Below are 17,399 nucleotides of genomic sequence, written 5' to 3' on the forward strand. Positions count from 1 at the left end.
CAAGAAGCCCAGGAAATCACAAGCAGATAACATTATGTACCCATCATAGTCAAACTAATGCAAACAATAAATAAAGAAAAAAATCATTAAAATAGAGTAAAATGTGTGCTCTATATAGAGGAATAAATAAAATAATTATGATGGACTTTTTATTAAATATGTTGAGGGCTAAGAGTCAATGAAATGACATCTTTTAAATGCTGAAAAAATGTTTCAATTCAGAATTCTATGAGCAATAATATTCTTCAAAAGTAAATATATAATTAATATTTTTTATATTTTTTAAAATGTGAGTAAATTTATCACCAGAAATCTCACATAAGAAAAAGTGCTCAAGGAAGTTCTTCAGAAAGAAGAAAAATAATATCAGATGAAAATTCAGATTTAAATAAAGGTTGAGTGCCAGAAGCAGTAGTATATCCAAGTAAAGTCAGATATATAGATATGTATGAAACTTTTAAAATTTTAATACTTTTTAATAAATAACCAAATGGCTAATGCTTTATTTAAATCTGTGTTATACATATATTTAGTGATATCTATAACACAGATAGAATAAAATATATGATAACAACAGCATAAAATGTGTAAAAAGGAATTGAAAGCATGCCACTGTTAGAGTTCTACTTTATATTTGAATTGATATGATATTTAAAAATAAAATGGAATAAGTTAAGTATAATAATTAAAATAATAAAACAGTAAAATAAAAAGTTAGAGCCAGAAGCTTTAACTTAAGAAAACATGGACTCATAACAAACAATTAATTCAAAAGAAAGAAAGCAAAGGGGAAGTAAAGAGAAAGAACACTTGAGACAAATAGAAAATAAATACTAAGACAGAATATTTAAATCTAACCATATTGAGTACTACATTACACGTAAATGACCTAAATATGCCAAATATAAGGTAGACATTCGCATAGTGAACCAATAAGCTAGAACCAACTATGCTATCTACAATAATAACCTTTCAAATATGAAAACACAAACACATTAAAAATAAAAAGAGGAAAACAAATGAAAATAAAAAAGTTAAAAATATGTGAGATGTAGATAAAACAGTGCGTAGAGGAAACTTTATATAGTCAAATTCTCATATTAGAAAAAAGGATGTTATAAAATCGTCTAAACTTCTACTGTAAGAAATTAGAATGAGAAGAAAAACTAAACACAAAGTAGGAGGTAAAAATTAATAATAAAGGGGGAAATCACCTCAATAGAAATAGAAAACAATAGTAAAATTCAATGTAACTAAAAGCTTGTGCTTTACAAAAATCTGTAGGCAGTCTAATAGAGAAAGGAAGAGAGAGACAGAGAGAATAGGTTACCAATATTAGGAATAAAAGAGGATGTAGTTTTAAAAAATCTGTAGTCCTACAGATATCAAGAGGACAGTACAGTAAGAAAATATAATAAATAACTTTATTACAGTACATTTGACAACTTAGAAGAAAAGGATAAATATTTTGCAAAACAGAAACTACTAAAGCATTTCTTACAAAAGAAGGAATAATTTAGGTATCCCTGCATTTATTACATAAATTGAATTAGGATTTTCAAAATTTTATACTCAGAAAATTCCACATCCATATTGTTTCATTGGTAAATTTTACCAATAATCAATTAACAGTTAACAACTTTATGCATACTTTTTCAACACATACTGTCTCAGAAAATAGAAGAGACGAAAATAGTTCCAAATTTGTTTTATCAGATCAAAAACCACACAAAAACATTACCAATAAAACATCAATAGCTTTTGTAAACATAGATCCACAATTAGTTTCACTTTGACATTTATCTGGGGTCATTTTTGTAAATCAATCAAATACAGCAATATATTAATAATCAAATGTAATATGAGCAAGTAGGATTTATTTTAAGAATGCAAGGTTGGTTTAACATTTGAAAATCAATTGGTAAAATATCCCATATTAACAGTAAAAACATGAAGTTTCATTTGATCATTTTAATATATGCATAAAAATAATCTAAACAGTCATGATTTAAAAAAAATTGTAATCCATCAACAAACTAGAAGTACAAAGAAACTTCCTTAATCTGACAAATAGCATCTATAAAATTCCTACAGACAATTCTTACTTAATGAGAAATTATTGTTCACTTGCTACAAAGATTGGCAATATAGCAAGATGTCCACTTTCAGTACTTCTTTTTATATTATACTGTTGATCTTTGAAAATACTAGGCCAGAATCTTTAAGAAGTGGCATTAAGATTGGCACAAAAGAAGTAAAATTATCTTTATCCATGGATGACTTGATTATTCACATATATAATCCTAGAAACTCTTAAACCAAAACCCAAAGTGAAAATCCTTAAATTAGCATGTAAGTTTAGCAAGGTTGGAGAATATAAGACTAGAATATAAAATAAATAAATAAATAAATAAATAAGAATAAAGAATTTCTATGTACCAGAAGCAAATAATAGACAATAATTGAAAGTCACTATTTATAATAGAGTTAAAAATTGCAAAATGCTGAATATATATTTTCCAATGATACACAAGCCCTCTCCACTTAAAATTAGCAAAAGTTGCTAAAAGATGTCTTTATTTACTATGTTCATGAATGGGAAAATCCATGTACCTGGCACTTCCCTTCAGGAGTAGATCTTAGGTAGAATACAATGCCAATCAAAAGTCTGAAGGGATTTATTTTAAAAATTGACAAGATGATTCTAAAATTTATAATAAAATGTAAACTATCATTAAAGAAAAACATAAAATTGGAAAACTTACACTATTTGAAGTGTTCCTAAACTTTAATGTTGTAAATAGTGTAGTATTGGAGTGAGAATAGAAAAACTCAATAGAACTGAATAGAAAATTCAGAAACAGACTCACAAACATATGATCTATTAATTTTTGGCCAAGTTACCATGCAATATCATGGGAAAAGGAAAGTCTTTTCAACAATTGACTCTGGAACAACTATTATACACACACACACAAACATACACGCATAATTAAACTTTACCTCATACCACACACAACAAATATTTTGAGATGGACTGTAGGTAAAGGTAAGGTAAAAGTCCCAAGATTCTAGAAGAAAACAAAAAAAACCAACTTTGTGACCCTGTATCTTAGAAAACAAAAAGCACTAAACAAAAGAGAATAAAATCAACAAATTTGACTTCATTAAATTATTTTCAAGACATCAAAAAACACCAGTAAGAAAATAAAAAGGCAAGCCACAGACTAAGTGAGAAAAAGCATTTTCAATATATATATCTGACAAAAAAATTATTCAGAGTATATGTAAGGAGCTTCCACACATCAAAATGAGATTGCAGCCCAATAAAAATTGGCAAGAGGCAAGCTTTAAATGTGTTTAAATATATTAGTAATCAAGAAGCATGTATTAAAAACTAGAATGACAGGTCAGGTGAGGTGGAGGTCAGGAGTTCAAGACCAGCCTGACCAAGATGGTGAAACCATGTCTCTACTAAAAGTACAAAATTAGCCATGTGTGGAGGCACATACCTGTAATCTCAGCTACTCAGGAGGCTAAGGCAGGAGAATTGTTTGAACCCAAGTTGCGGTGAGCAGAGATTGTATCATTGCCCTCCAGCCTGGGCAACAAGAGAAAAACTCCATCTCCAAAAAAAAAAAAAAAAAAAAACCCAAAAACTAGAATGACAAAAAATTTCAAATATTGGTGAGGATGTGTTGCAACTGGGCCTCATACATCTTGTGGATAATGTAAAATGGTACAACCAATTGGGAAAACTGTTCAGTGGTTTCACTGAAAATTAAAGATTCAGCTCTCTTATGACCCCACCCCCCTGACCCTTTCTAGGGATTTATGGGAGAGAAATGACAACATATCTCCACAGAAAGATGTGTATCAGAATTTTCAAAGCAGTTTGATTGATCCTAGTCAAAAACAAACAAACAAAAATGACCCAAATGTTTATCATCAGGAAAGCACATAAACAGATGTTGATATACTCTCAGAATATTATACAACTGTGAAAAATAACAAACTAATAAACACCCACATGGGTGAATATCAGAAACATTAATGTTCATTCAAAGAAGATACAAAAGAGTGAACATTCTATCATTTCCTTCTTTTAAGTTAAGTAGATTCAAGTAAACTACCTGTGTAGAAATACAAGCAGTGTTTACCTGTGTATAGGCTGGAATTGACTACAAGGGATCATAAGAAAATGCTCTGTGATGATAAAAATATGATGTATCTTTCCTGGTGTATCAGTTATGTTTTTCTGTGAAACAAACCACCACAAGAATAAGAGGCATCCATGTAATTCAACCACTTGTGCAGGGCTTGGTTCGGTGGTTCTTTGTTGTCCTGTGAGCTGCCTTCAGCCAGGAACATGGCAAAGGTTGGCATGGCCAAGAAGTCTCCTCATACCTGTCTGCCAGTATGTGGGCTCTCTTCCTCCTGTTGTTTGTACTGGTTTTTTACAGGATGCAGGTACAGAAGCAGGCTTCTTAAGGGCTAAGTCTGGAACATTCAGAGCCTTAATTCTGCCACATAAATTGGGAAATAGACTTCACCTCTTGATGGGAGGAGCAGCAGTCACAAATGGGAGAGGAGAGTCTATTGGCAGTTCTTTGGAGACCATTTAGCACCGTTGAGCCTTGGTTACATGAATGCATGTATTTGTCAAAACTCATTCAATTATGCTTCTTAAGATCTGCATGTCTCATTCTGTAAATTAAAGCAAATGTGCAATGGAGTTGGCTGTGACTAGTTAGAGCCCTCATCTTCACTCTTTTTAGCTGAGCAGTTGAAATAAAAGTAAGGGCGGGAAAAGGTTTTGATAAGTGACTCCGATAAAGCTCACTCATTTTCCGAAAATGTATTTGGTTAAGTGCTCTTTCCAGATTTAGTTAAAAGGATAAAAGACAAGCTAAAAACCAAAGGGAAAATTAAAATTGCTCATTAAGTTGTTTGCAAAACTCTGTTCTCCAAGAATTACGATGTGTAATGCAGGCACTTGAACAAACTTGTCAAAGTTTGCCGCAATGTAGTTTTTTTTGTTGTTGTTTTTCTTTGTTTATTTATTTGTTTGTTTTTTACCTTATGCCAGAGAGAGGAGGTTCTTCTGTGGTTTGTATCTCTTTTCTCCTCTGGTTCCCTTCTTTTCCAGGTATATGGAAAAAGCAGCGAAGTCCAGTGTGGGAGGCAGAGGCTTTGGGGATAGACCGTTTGCATTGGACTCTACTATTCACTAGTTGCGTAAACTTGCGTAAGTAGATTAACATCCCTGTTACTCATTTTTTCCAACTTAAAAATAACAGTAATGCCACTAAACTGCTAGGATTGCTGTAAGAAATAAGAGATCATTGTGGCCAGGTGTGGTAGCTCATGCCTGTAATACCAGGACTTTGGGAGGTCGAGGTGGGAGGATCACAAAGTCAGGAGTTCGAGACCAGCCTGACCAACGTGGTGAAAACACATCTCTACTAAAAATATAGAACTATCCAGGCAGGGTGGCACTTGCCTGTAGTCCCAACTACTAGGGAGGCTGAGGCAGGAAAATCACTTAATCCCAGGAGGTAGAGGTTGCAGTGAGCCGAGATCACGCCATTGCACTCCAGCCTGGGCAACAAGAGTGAAACCCCATCTCAAAAAAAAAAAAAAAAAAAAAAAAAAATCATTGTAACATGCTTAGCATGATGTGTGGCATAATACAAGGTAAAACACTAAAAAGTAGCAGAAATTCCATAACTCAGTAGCTATGATCCTCTATGAAACTGAACTCTTGGCAGCCCTCCCTCCACTCAGGACCCTACCATCTTTCTCTTTCTTTTTCTCTCTCCCCTCGACTGTCTCTGTCTCTTTGGGGCTCAGATAATTTTAACTAAAATCTAAATATCTGGATACTAGTGATCATAGGATTATGGGTAGAAATGCAAATCTGGCTAAGAAAACACTTTGTAATTATTATTAGACTTTTTCTCCAGGAGAATGGGTTCTCCAGCAAAGACTGGCTTTCTTGTCACAAGAGGCATTAGATAACTTTCAAGTTTTGCTCCTTAATACTGCAAGAAGGAAGTGTGCTGGAATCCTGGCTCTGACAGGAACTGTCCACGTATCTTTAGCTGGGTCAGCCTTGCTAGCCTTAGTTTCCTCATCTATGAAATGAGGATAATAATAATCATGTTAAATCACAACAACCAGGAACAGTGGTGATATGTATCAAGTGCCTGGCCCACCGTGAATGCTACATGAAGCTTCCATCGCTAAACCTACTGTTACAAAACCCCGTTATAAGTTACTATCTCTAAACTTCCTGTTACAAAACTTCATTATATGTGAAGCCCTATGCCGGAATTTACAGTCCACTAGGAATACCCACATAGCGAGACATAATTACAATACAGAGTGGAAAAAAGGTTATGTGAAATATGAAAACAATTCTACAAGTACAGCAAGAGAAAGCTAACTGCCTGGGTAATTATGAAGTAAAACAGAAAATTAAAAATAAACAAAGCTCAATTGCGTTTGATTATTAAATTTGAAAGATTACAGTGGTGTTTGGAAAGCATTCTGAAATGTTTATGCTTGATATGTTGGGGGAAATACAGACTTGTAGTGCAGGTTTTAATAAAAAGAAAACAGGCTTTGAAATGAAAGAGAATATAGTTTGAGTATGAAATGCAACTTTATCTATGCGACCTTGGATAGTTTCTGTACATGCTCTGTGCCTCAGTTACCAAATGTGTTAGATAGGACTAATACAGCCCCTTCACAACATCAATTGTGCAGGTGATGTGGGATAAAACATACAAGATCATATAGCAGTACCTGATACAGCTGGGTAAGTTCCTGATTCCTCCAATTGCAAGGTGACATGGTCTGTTTAGCAGTTATGATGCCATTAGCTCCAATAATAGAAATATCTATCTAAGAGTGGCTTGAAAATCAGAATATTCTCATTACCTCACAAAATGAGAACCCCAAAGCTAAGTAATAGAGTTGATTGACAGGGTTGTTCAGTGATGTCAGCAAGCACCCAGACATTTTCCGTGGTTCTGATGGAAAAGTCCTCAGCTGACTGGCTTCATCTTTCATCTGCCCCTCAGGATGGCTATTGGACCTCCAGTTGACGTGGCCTAATAAAAAGACATTCAGGAAGAAGGGAGTTTCCTCCTGTGTATCTTCTATTTGGTTTCCTACAATGTAGTGACTTCCAGATATTTTGGTCTCAGGACCGTTTTTCACTAAAAAATTACTGAGGAACCCAAAATGCATTATTTATATGGATTATACATAGTGACATTTACAGTAATAGAAATTAAAACATAATTTTCAAATACTAATTTTTTAAATTAATAATCCCATTTTATGGCAATAAAGGTAACATTTTAAGAAAAAAAAATATTTTCCAAACCAAAAAATTATAGTTTTCTTTTAATTTAAAAATACAGTGAGAAGTGGCATTGTGTTTCATTTTTGCAAATCTTTTTAATGTCTGGATCAGTGGAACACAGCTGGGTTCCAATCTCATCGTCTGCATGCAGGCTGATGGGATAGACTGTTTTGAGTGAAGTATATGATGAAAATCTGGCCTTAACACAGATATGGAAGTAGAAAAAGGAGTATTTTAGTGGCCTTTTAAGATAATTCTAGGAATTTTTATTTTCTACTGAACAAAACTCAACAAGTATTAGTTTCTTACACATTCTGCTATGCAGAATCTGAAACTATATTGATAAATTTTTTGTCTCATTTTACGTTGACTTTCTCGTACTTTGAATAGACACATTCCCCATATACAACCTTATAACATCATGCATTGATTAGTTGAAAAATATTGCTCAATTGAGTTACTGTGGAACTTTCAAATGTCAACACATTTCATTATACAGTATCGAAAAGCAAATCACCAACTATCTCATCAAATCTATAATTATTGGAAAGCAGGCAACTTCATGGTAGAAGGGACATGTCTTCAAAAAGTTATATTTTTTACTTATAATTTCAAGTTTTGTTACTAGCAACAAATACTGTCAATTGTTTGTCTCTGCAGTCGGAGATTTACTTTGTTCATTTTCACAAAAGTGTGTGCCACATAATCACGTTTAATTACTGTAGTTTGTCAGTTTCTCATTTAATTGAAAATGGCAGCTCTATGGACAGAGCGGTGAGTTCACCTTGTAACTCACACAGTCACACATGTGCCTTTCCAAGCATAGGGCATGCAGAAACACTGGACATGTAGCTCCTATGTTGTAGCACATAATGTTACCAAGAAATATAATACAATTAATATTTTTACTACTCCATCAAGGACATGCGTCAGCAAAACTGATTGCCTCTTCCCTTTTTTTTCCCTCCTTTTTTTTTGGCTGCAAGTGTGTGGCAGTCAATACAGTAGCTTCTTGGACAGCGTGGTGACACTACCTAACCTTGCTTCATGTGAAAGAGCCACATGAAGCTTTCTTTTCACCCTGCATCCCTGCAAATGCCAACACAGTGACAAAGAAAAATAGTATATCATTATTATTAAGAAAATAATTTTGCCATCCTTGAATCCAGGAAGAGAGTGAAGCTTTGAGATCTGCTGCTGAATTGAATAGGTTAAATAAAAAAATAAAATAAAAAAAAAAACAGCTTTAGTTAAGCAAACCTCTTCACAGAGGAAACAAAATTTTGTAGTCAAGCGTTGATTGAATAAATCTCATTAAAACATACTCTCTCTGGATTAAAAATATATATGTTTACTATTTTTTTAGCATAGAAATTTAGCTTACAAAAAAATGAGAAAATGTAGTTGGTAATTTTCCCATCTGGAAATAAATCCGGTTAATATTTTAGCAAACATTTTCTTTTCTTTCCGTGCATTTATACTATTTTGCAATCTGCCTTTTTTTTTTAACTTAACAATGTCTCATGAACATTGTTTCATATGCTTAAATATTTATGGACGACATCACTTTAAATTATTCAGTTCCTCTTCTCACAGGACATCACATTCTGCCTGCAATGCAGCGGTGCCTGGTTGCTTTTTGAGAACCAATGGCATGGTACTTTAGGAATACTTCCTTGTGATGATCCTGCTTATTGATGAAGATGCCACCCTGAGACCGGTAGCCTTGGACAACTGCTGGTTACTCACAGACGTGTCACATGTAAGCTCCCTGTTCTCAGCTTTTCCCTCCAAGTGTGGCACATTTTTCTTTTCTTACAATCTCTATAGTCACCTCTAGGCGCTCTTACACCAGCCTGGCTGGGCAAAGCATCCTCCCGAGCTTTCTTCCACTAACTTCTTCCACCTGATATTCATCCTTTTCATGTTGGCACGAACCATATTATTTGAATGACGTTTTTTCCTCCTCATCCTTTAAATCTTGAATTTGCTGTGACTCCCTTTAGCTCCTATGGCAAACCTGAGTGCCTCATCCTACACTTCAGCGGGTTCCGCAGCTGTTTCGACCTTTATTCTTGCTTATCTCTTCCTGGACTCCTGATTCCACTCCACCCCGGCTGCTGACTGAAACATAACACACGGCAGCAGATTGTGTTTTCCAAGAGAGGCCACAACAACATTTCCAGTTCTACGTGTTCTTCCACAACCTTCATATTTCCCCATCAAGAAGAAGTATTGATTGTCCCTCGTCTTGCAAGTGAGTGGGCTTTAGTGACTGCCTTGATGAAGAGAAGGTGGCAGGAATGCCACTGTATGGTTTCTGAGGCTGAGTTAAAAAAGGACACATAAGCTTTCCCCATCTCTCTCTGTTGGGAATACACCTGTGAAGCCCTGTACCAATATCTAAGAAGTCTGACTGCTCTGCAGCTGCCAGGCTGGAGAAAACACATAGAAGTAGAAAGAGAATGAAATGCTCACAGAATCCCACCTAGTTCAGCCTCCAGCTGGCTAAGTCTTTCCAACCCCAACCTGTAAGTATGCAAACCCTTAAGGATTCCAGTCCCAGGTCTGAAGCTTCCCTGCTGACAGTGAGTGGAGCCATTCTCTGCTGAGCCCTGCACTAACTGAAGATTCATGAGAAACATAAATGACTTGGCTGCTTCAACCATTCGATTCGGATATGGATTTCAATGTAGCAAATGAAAACGAGAACACACCTCTTGCCATTTGCCGTTATTATACAACAGATAAGCTTTTCTTTCTTTTTAATAATCAAGACTCAACCAAGCTTTAATACTCAGGCCTGGCTCTGCATTTCTTAAGTAGCTATATATCCAGTTTATTTTCTGTTTCTTCTCTTTTTATTTCTTTTTAAAGTTATTGTTTAATATTTGACTCATACAAAATAATATATTTAATATATGCATGTGAAGAAGCATAATAATGAAATGAACATTCATGAAGTAAATCATTACCAGTGCCATAATGTATATGTCACTATTTCCCTGTTCTCACACTGCCAATGAAGACATACCTGAGACTGGGTAATTTATAAAGAAAAGAGGTTAATGGACTCACAGTTTCACATGGCTGGGGAGACTTCACAATCATGGTGGAAGACGAAGGAGGAGCAAAGTCATGCATTACATGGTGTGTGTAGGGGACCTGCCCTTGTATGAAACCATCATATCTTGTGAGACCTATTGACTATCATGAGAACATCACGGGAAAAACTCACCCCCATGATTCAATTACCTCCCACCAGCTCCCTCCCATGACATGAGGGAATTATGAGAGTTACAGTTCAAGATGAGATTTGGGTGGAGTCACAGCCGAACCATATCAACGCCCTCTCAGAGAATTTCTGGTTATTCTCTTTTTAAATATTTCATGTGTATGTGTATTCCTAAACAATGTATTGGGTTTTTAAATATTATTATTTTGGGTTTGATAAAAATGGCATCATTCTCTCTGTAAGAATCTATACCTATCACTAATCAATCCACTTTATACTTTAAAATATACCCATGTTGACTTATGGCAGTGATTCAGTTTTACTTGTGTGTAGTAATCCAGTGACTGGATATACCTCAATGTCATTTATGTATTCTCCAGTTCATGGGTACATGAATTGGGTCCAGTTTTTTTTTTCTACAATAAACAGCCCTATGTAAACATTCTTGTGCATGTGTCCTGGAGTGCATACATCTGAGAATAGAATGTGTCACATTGGAAATTAGAAATTTTCAGTTTTACAAGAATACGTAAAATTACTTTCCAAAGGGAAGGTGCCAACTTTGACTTTCAACAACGAGATAAAATGGAGTCACCAACACTTGTCATTGTTGGGGATCTTAGTTTTTACATATCTGGCGGTTGCAAGTGGTCTTGGTATATACTTAACTGGCTACTAATTATATATGTATATTTGTACTAATTATATATATGTATATATGTGTATTTGTCTTTTGTGCCTTCTTTCTGTGAAGGGAACTGTTCAAGGATTTTGCCTATAATTCTGTTGAATTTTATGGTTTTCTTATTAATTTGGATTAAGTGCTTACGTATCAATATTTTGGATATGAGTCTTTTATTGCTTTGTGTGTTACAACTCTTCTTCCAGTTTGTGAATTGTCTTTCTATGATCTATATGGTGTGGTAACTTAAGATGATAGAAGTTTTGATTTTAATATAATCACACGTTTTATGTCAATATGTCTTTCTTAAGGGAGACTGGGGGAGTGCTTATGTAAGAAAATTGTTACCTTTTCAGATACCATAAAAATTTCCAATATATCTAGATATCCAAAATTTTTTTATGTTTTCTCTTACATTTTGATCTTTAATGCATTAAAGTGATCTTTACTTTACTAATTACGCCTCAACCAAGCTTTAATACAAAGGCCATGCTCTGCATTCCTAAGCAGTTATATAACCAGTTTATTTTCTGTTCCTTCTCTTCTTATTCTTTTAAAAAGTTATTTATTATTTGAGTCAGACAAAATAATATACTTAATATATGCATGTTAAGGAGCATAGTAATAAAATGAACATTCATGAAGCAAATCATGACCAGTGCCATCATGCATACATCAGTATTGCCCTATTTACAACTGATCCCACAAAAATACAGAATATCCTGATACTATTTATGCAAATTAGAAAATCTAGAGGAAATGGATAAATTCATGGAAACAAAATCTCCCAAGATTGAACCAGGAAGAAAGTGAAAACTTGAACATACCAATAATAAATTCTAAAGTTGAACCAGTAATAAAAACAAAAACAACAACAACAAAAAAAACTATCAACCAAAAAGGACCCTGGACCAGATATGGATTCATGGATTCACAGCTGAATTTTACCACATTTACGAAGAAGAACTGACACCAGTCCTACTGAAACAAAGAACTTGAGGAAGAGAGGCTTCTTCCTAACTCATTCTGCAAAGCCAGCATCAGCCTGAACCAAAATCTGACAGAGATAAGCTGAATAAAAGTAACTTCAGGCCAATATCCCTCATGAACACAGACAAAAATTATTAACCAAATATTGGCAAACAGAATCAAGCAGCACAACAAAGAGTCAGTATGCCACAATCAACTAGACTGTATTCTGGGATGCAAGGCTGGCTAAACATATACAAATCAATACATGTGATTTACCACATAAAAATAAATAAAAACAAAAAACACATGAGCATCTCAATAGATGCAAGGAAAGCTTTCAATACAATCCAACCCAACATCCCTTCATGATAAAAATTCCCAACAGACTAGGCATTGCAGGAACACACCTTAAAATAATAAAAGCCCTCTATGACACATTCACAGCCAACATCATACTGAATAGGCAAAAACAGGGTCATACATTTTTTATTATCCATTTGACAATCTTTGTCTTTTAACTATCCTATTTAAATAAGTTACAATTAATACAATATTTTTTAGAGACAAGTCTGCCATTTTATTATTTATTATTTTCTTTTATTCTCTTATTTTCTTTGGATATTTTCTTTTGGATTATTTAAATAAGTTGTATCCATCTATTGAGGTTTTGACTATATTATCTCTTTTGTAGTTTTTTAATGGTTTTCATTTAAAGAACATTCTTTAGCATTTTTTAAAAGACAGTCAGCTGGTGACAAATTCTTAGTTTTCTTTCATCTGAGTATGTTTTTATTTCATCTTTATTCCTGAAAAATAATTTCACTGGCTGTAGAGATCTGGGTTGACAGTTTTTTTTTTTTTTTTTTTTTGTGTGTTTTTTTTTTTTTTTTTTTTCCCCCAGCACTTTAAAAATGTTGTCCACTTCCTTCTGGCCTTCAATGTTTTAGATAAGAAGTCTCCAATTATTTATATAATTGTTCTCCCTAAAGATACATGTAACTTTTCTCTGGTTGCTTTCAGATTTTTTTCTTTAAGTTTTCAGCAGATTTATTATGATGTGTCTGAGAATAAATTTATTTGATTGGTCCTATTTGGAATTCATTTACAAATGCCTTGATGCAAAAGCCTCTGAGTGCTAAAGTAAGTGAGCAGCACCTTCCAACCTCAATGCAGATCTGACCTCTGTGAAAAAAAAGAGGGAGAAAGAAGGAGAATTGGTTAGAAATCCCCTTGGACTGTTTTAAGTTCCAAGATATGTTTGTCCAAGGCAATGGTTGTTCTTGAACCAAGGTCATCAATTGCTAGAGTTCTACATCTTGCAGCTATGGGCCTGATAAATTAGTACCTTCACCGTGCTTGGTTACGGGCTGGGAGCAGCTCCTGAGAAGTATAGCATTGGCAAAAATAAGTTACTGGATCCAGAGGAACAGCAGCTGGAATTGTTGATTATTTATGCTCCTTGCAGCAGGAGATCTGAGCGCTACAGTTTCCTGGCAGCGATACTGAATTTACTTTGTAAAATATCATGCTGACAGCTGTGTGGAGAGCAGCATACAGGAACCAGAGAAGGAGAAGGGATACTAATTAAACTATAGCAATAGTAAAATTACAGACTTAGTGAAAGAGTACTAACGAGTGATGGTGTCAAAGTTGGGAGAAGAGCTCGAATTTGAAATATATTTTTAAGAGAGGTCCAACAGAATTTTCTAGAGGCATAGCTTTTGTATATGGGATACTGGATAAAGAAAATGTGACACATATACACCATAGAATACTATGCAACCATAAAAACGGATAAGTTAATGTCCTTTTCAGGGACATGGTGAAGCTGGAAACCATCATTCTCAGCAAATTGACACAAGAACAGAAAACCAAACCCCGCATGTTCTCACTCATAAGTGGATGTTGAACAATGAGAACACATGGACACAGTGAGGGGAACATCTCACACTGGGACTTGTCAGGTGTGGGAGGGCTAGAGGAGGAATAGCAGTGGGTGGGGTGATTGGGGAGGGATAACAGGAGAAATACCTAAAGTAAGTGACGGGGGGGATGGATGCAGCAAACCACCATGGCACGTGTATACCTATGTAACAATCCTGCATGTTCTGCACATGTACCCCAGAGCTCAAAATATAATAAAAATAAATTTAAAAAAAAGTCAAGAACAACCCAGATTTTCAGCTTGAGCAACTCAGAAACAGTTATATATTGATAAGCTTCAGGTTATTTCAGAATTAGAGGAAGAAATAAGAAGATAGAAATGGAAGATATCAAATATGGAATTCAGCAATGTTTATAAACAGCTAAGATTTAGAGGGTGTGAGGAAGAAAGGCTCCCTAAAGAATACATACTGTTTTTAAAAAGAGATAGAGGAAAATTAAAGGTTAACATGAACGGGAAAGAACGAGACCCAGGGGAGTGAGGAGACTGGCAATTAACTGGTAGACCTTTATCATAGACAAAGCTGATGTTTTTCATTGTCTGGGTCAACACAGCAACCTTATATATGTGTGTGACATGACACTTAATTGGCAACCAAAATGAAATCTAACATTGGAGCCTTTCATGAAAATGAATCCTTAGCATCTTGGATTTTTCAGAATTAAAAGAGTCCTCAGAGATTCTCACTCCAGCCTCGCAGTAGATGGGTGGAGAAATTGAGGCCAGGTAGGGGTGAAACATAATCCAAAATCACAAAGCCCTTAAATCTCAAGAACAATAAGCCCAGTTCTGATGACTGGTCTCATATTTTCTCTCACTTCTAAATCCAGGCAAGGCCTCCTGATCTCCATCCAACGTATATCACGTTAGGCACTCTGTTCGTGAGAGTACCTATGAGAAAGAAGTTAGTCTATTATGTCCAGGGCTTCTAACATTCTACACATAGACAGTAGTTCGCCAAAATGAGTACAATCCTAGAGGATTTGCAAGATAACGGAGGAGAAACAGGCTTTTCTCAGATATTCAAGTCCTACTGCCTCCTTGCCAACTTCCTGCCCAGCCCTGAATAACAATGTGAGCATCAGAATCTATCCCATCTTATTTCAGTGTTCAAGTCCTACTAGATTTGGTGTCCAGCTCTCATACCAACACTTCATAAAGATTTCCTACTTTTTATCAACAGACACAATCTGCTTCTTTCTGTAGACATAAAATTGTGTCTGTATTTCTCTTAGAAGTCAACTTCTGTCTTGTGTTAGAATTGCTTTGTACAATCCTTATGTCCTCTCTATTCATCAGCTTTGCTTTTGTAACAAGTGGCCCCACAGTCTTAACAATGTATATTTATGTCTCATTCATGTTATATGTAGGCTGCTGGTTGGTTCTGCTTTAGTTTGCAGCTCTGTGGGTCGGAGCTGCATCTAATGTCTTCTCATTCTGAGACCCAGGCTAATGGAGCAGCATCTCTCTGGGACACGACACTGTCATGGAGGAAGGCAGAAGAGTAGTGGAAGAAAGTTTCCATGTCTTTTAAAGCATTTGCTTGGACAGTATATATTTTTTGTCTCTCATATCCTACTGGTCAAGTCCAAAGTCAATGAGGTATGAACTTTATGGCTTCCACCAGAAGAAGAAGCAAGTGACATGGAAATGAGCAAAGATGTTTGCAAAAAATTATACGATCAATCATGTCTTGCCTACCCAGTTTTGGGCCCTTAAAAAGCGGAGCCTGAAAACAGTCGCTTTCTGACTTTCACAAGTCATGTGGATAATGGATAGTAAATGCTCAGCCACTGTTTGGGTAACAAACAAACATTCTTCAAAAACGACAAGGCAGCCTATTGTCATCTGAAAAATCTTCAAGGTATCTAGATTTTTTATTCCCCATTTATTTTTATCTCCAGCCAGTTATCACTTTACAGTGAAGGAAATTGTCCTGTTCCTAAAATTTATCCAAAGTATTACATTACTTTTACAAAAATATAGAAGACAATGATAAAAACTAAAATGTGTATGACAGTTTCTAATACAGTTAGTGTGCTTTCTTGTGGTAAATCAAGCCCAGAAAGCTGTGTTTTAGGTCCTTTATCTCTCGGAGTCTTGGTTTCTGATATGAAATGCATGGCTTGTCTAGGTGGTCCTCACGTCTTCTCTGCCCATATCTTGGCTCTTAGGCTGTTTGAGGCTGCCATAGGACTTACAAGCAGTCAACTTCTTTAGGAAACCAGAGGCACAGGTAATTTTGACAACACTGGCCACAGGCTGGCTGTATAATCTCAGTCAAGCCTCTTTCCTTTCTGTGCCTCAGTTTCACCATGTGTAAATTGAGAATGTTTGTCAAAATAATCTCATAACTGCATTCCATTAGAAATAATTTGGATTCCTAATATAATTTTTATGATTGCAGCTAATCATTTTGAAAAGCTGAAGCATGGAATTCACTCTGATTTGCTCCATCACATTGGCCAAAGTGTTTTATTTTAGTGGCATGACCCAGAAAGAAAGAATAAGTTTGATTGCTCTGCCTCGGTTAGCTGGATATTAGAGTCAAATAGCCACCGGAATTCTCTTTGTTTTCAAATTCTTTGTGAATTGATGGTGCCATTTTTGTCCTGAGAAGAAGATAGTTTTTTCTATGACATGAACTGGCTGCTCTAGAGACTTCCCGGGTGGGAATTTGGGTGGATTGTTCTTTTCTTCTTCTCCAGTTTGTGAAAAACACTTCAGTTTGAGCAGAGTCCTCTGTGTCTCTGAGGTTGCATTTTCTCATCCTCGCTCTATTGCCAATAGCAATGGTAATTATTTCTAATTCAGATCTCTGAGGGCAAATTCTTCCTCTTGGTACTAACTGCCAAATCCTCCCATTCCAAGAGCAAGTGAATAAAGGACCTGATGAAGACTTCAAAGGAGGAAATCCTAACACCAGACAATTACATCTGCAGAATGCAGTACAGCCTGACCCTGTTTGTATCACGTTTGGTCTATGTACCTGAGGCACTTCTTCCTGGGTAGCTGGTGCTGCAGAATATCCTCTTCTTGACCTAAATACTCCCATGTCCATGTGCCTTAGCATAGCCACAGCATAAGACTGACCCACTTATTTCAGAACATATTTCTTCATCTAATAGTATGCCTCTGAATTGTTTCAAGAACTTGATCACATACTCCTGGCCCCTGGCCCAGAGACTGT

This window comes from Cebus imitator, unplaced genomic scaffold, assembly GCF_001604975.1.
Source record: "Cebus imitator isolate Cc_AM_T3 unplaced genomic scaffold, Cebus_imitator-1.0 Scaffold52, whole genome shotgun sequence".
Lineage (NCBI taxonomy): Eukaryota > Metazoa > Chordata > Mammalia > Primates > Cebidae > Cebus > Cebus imitator.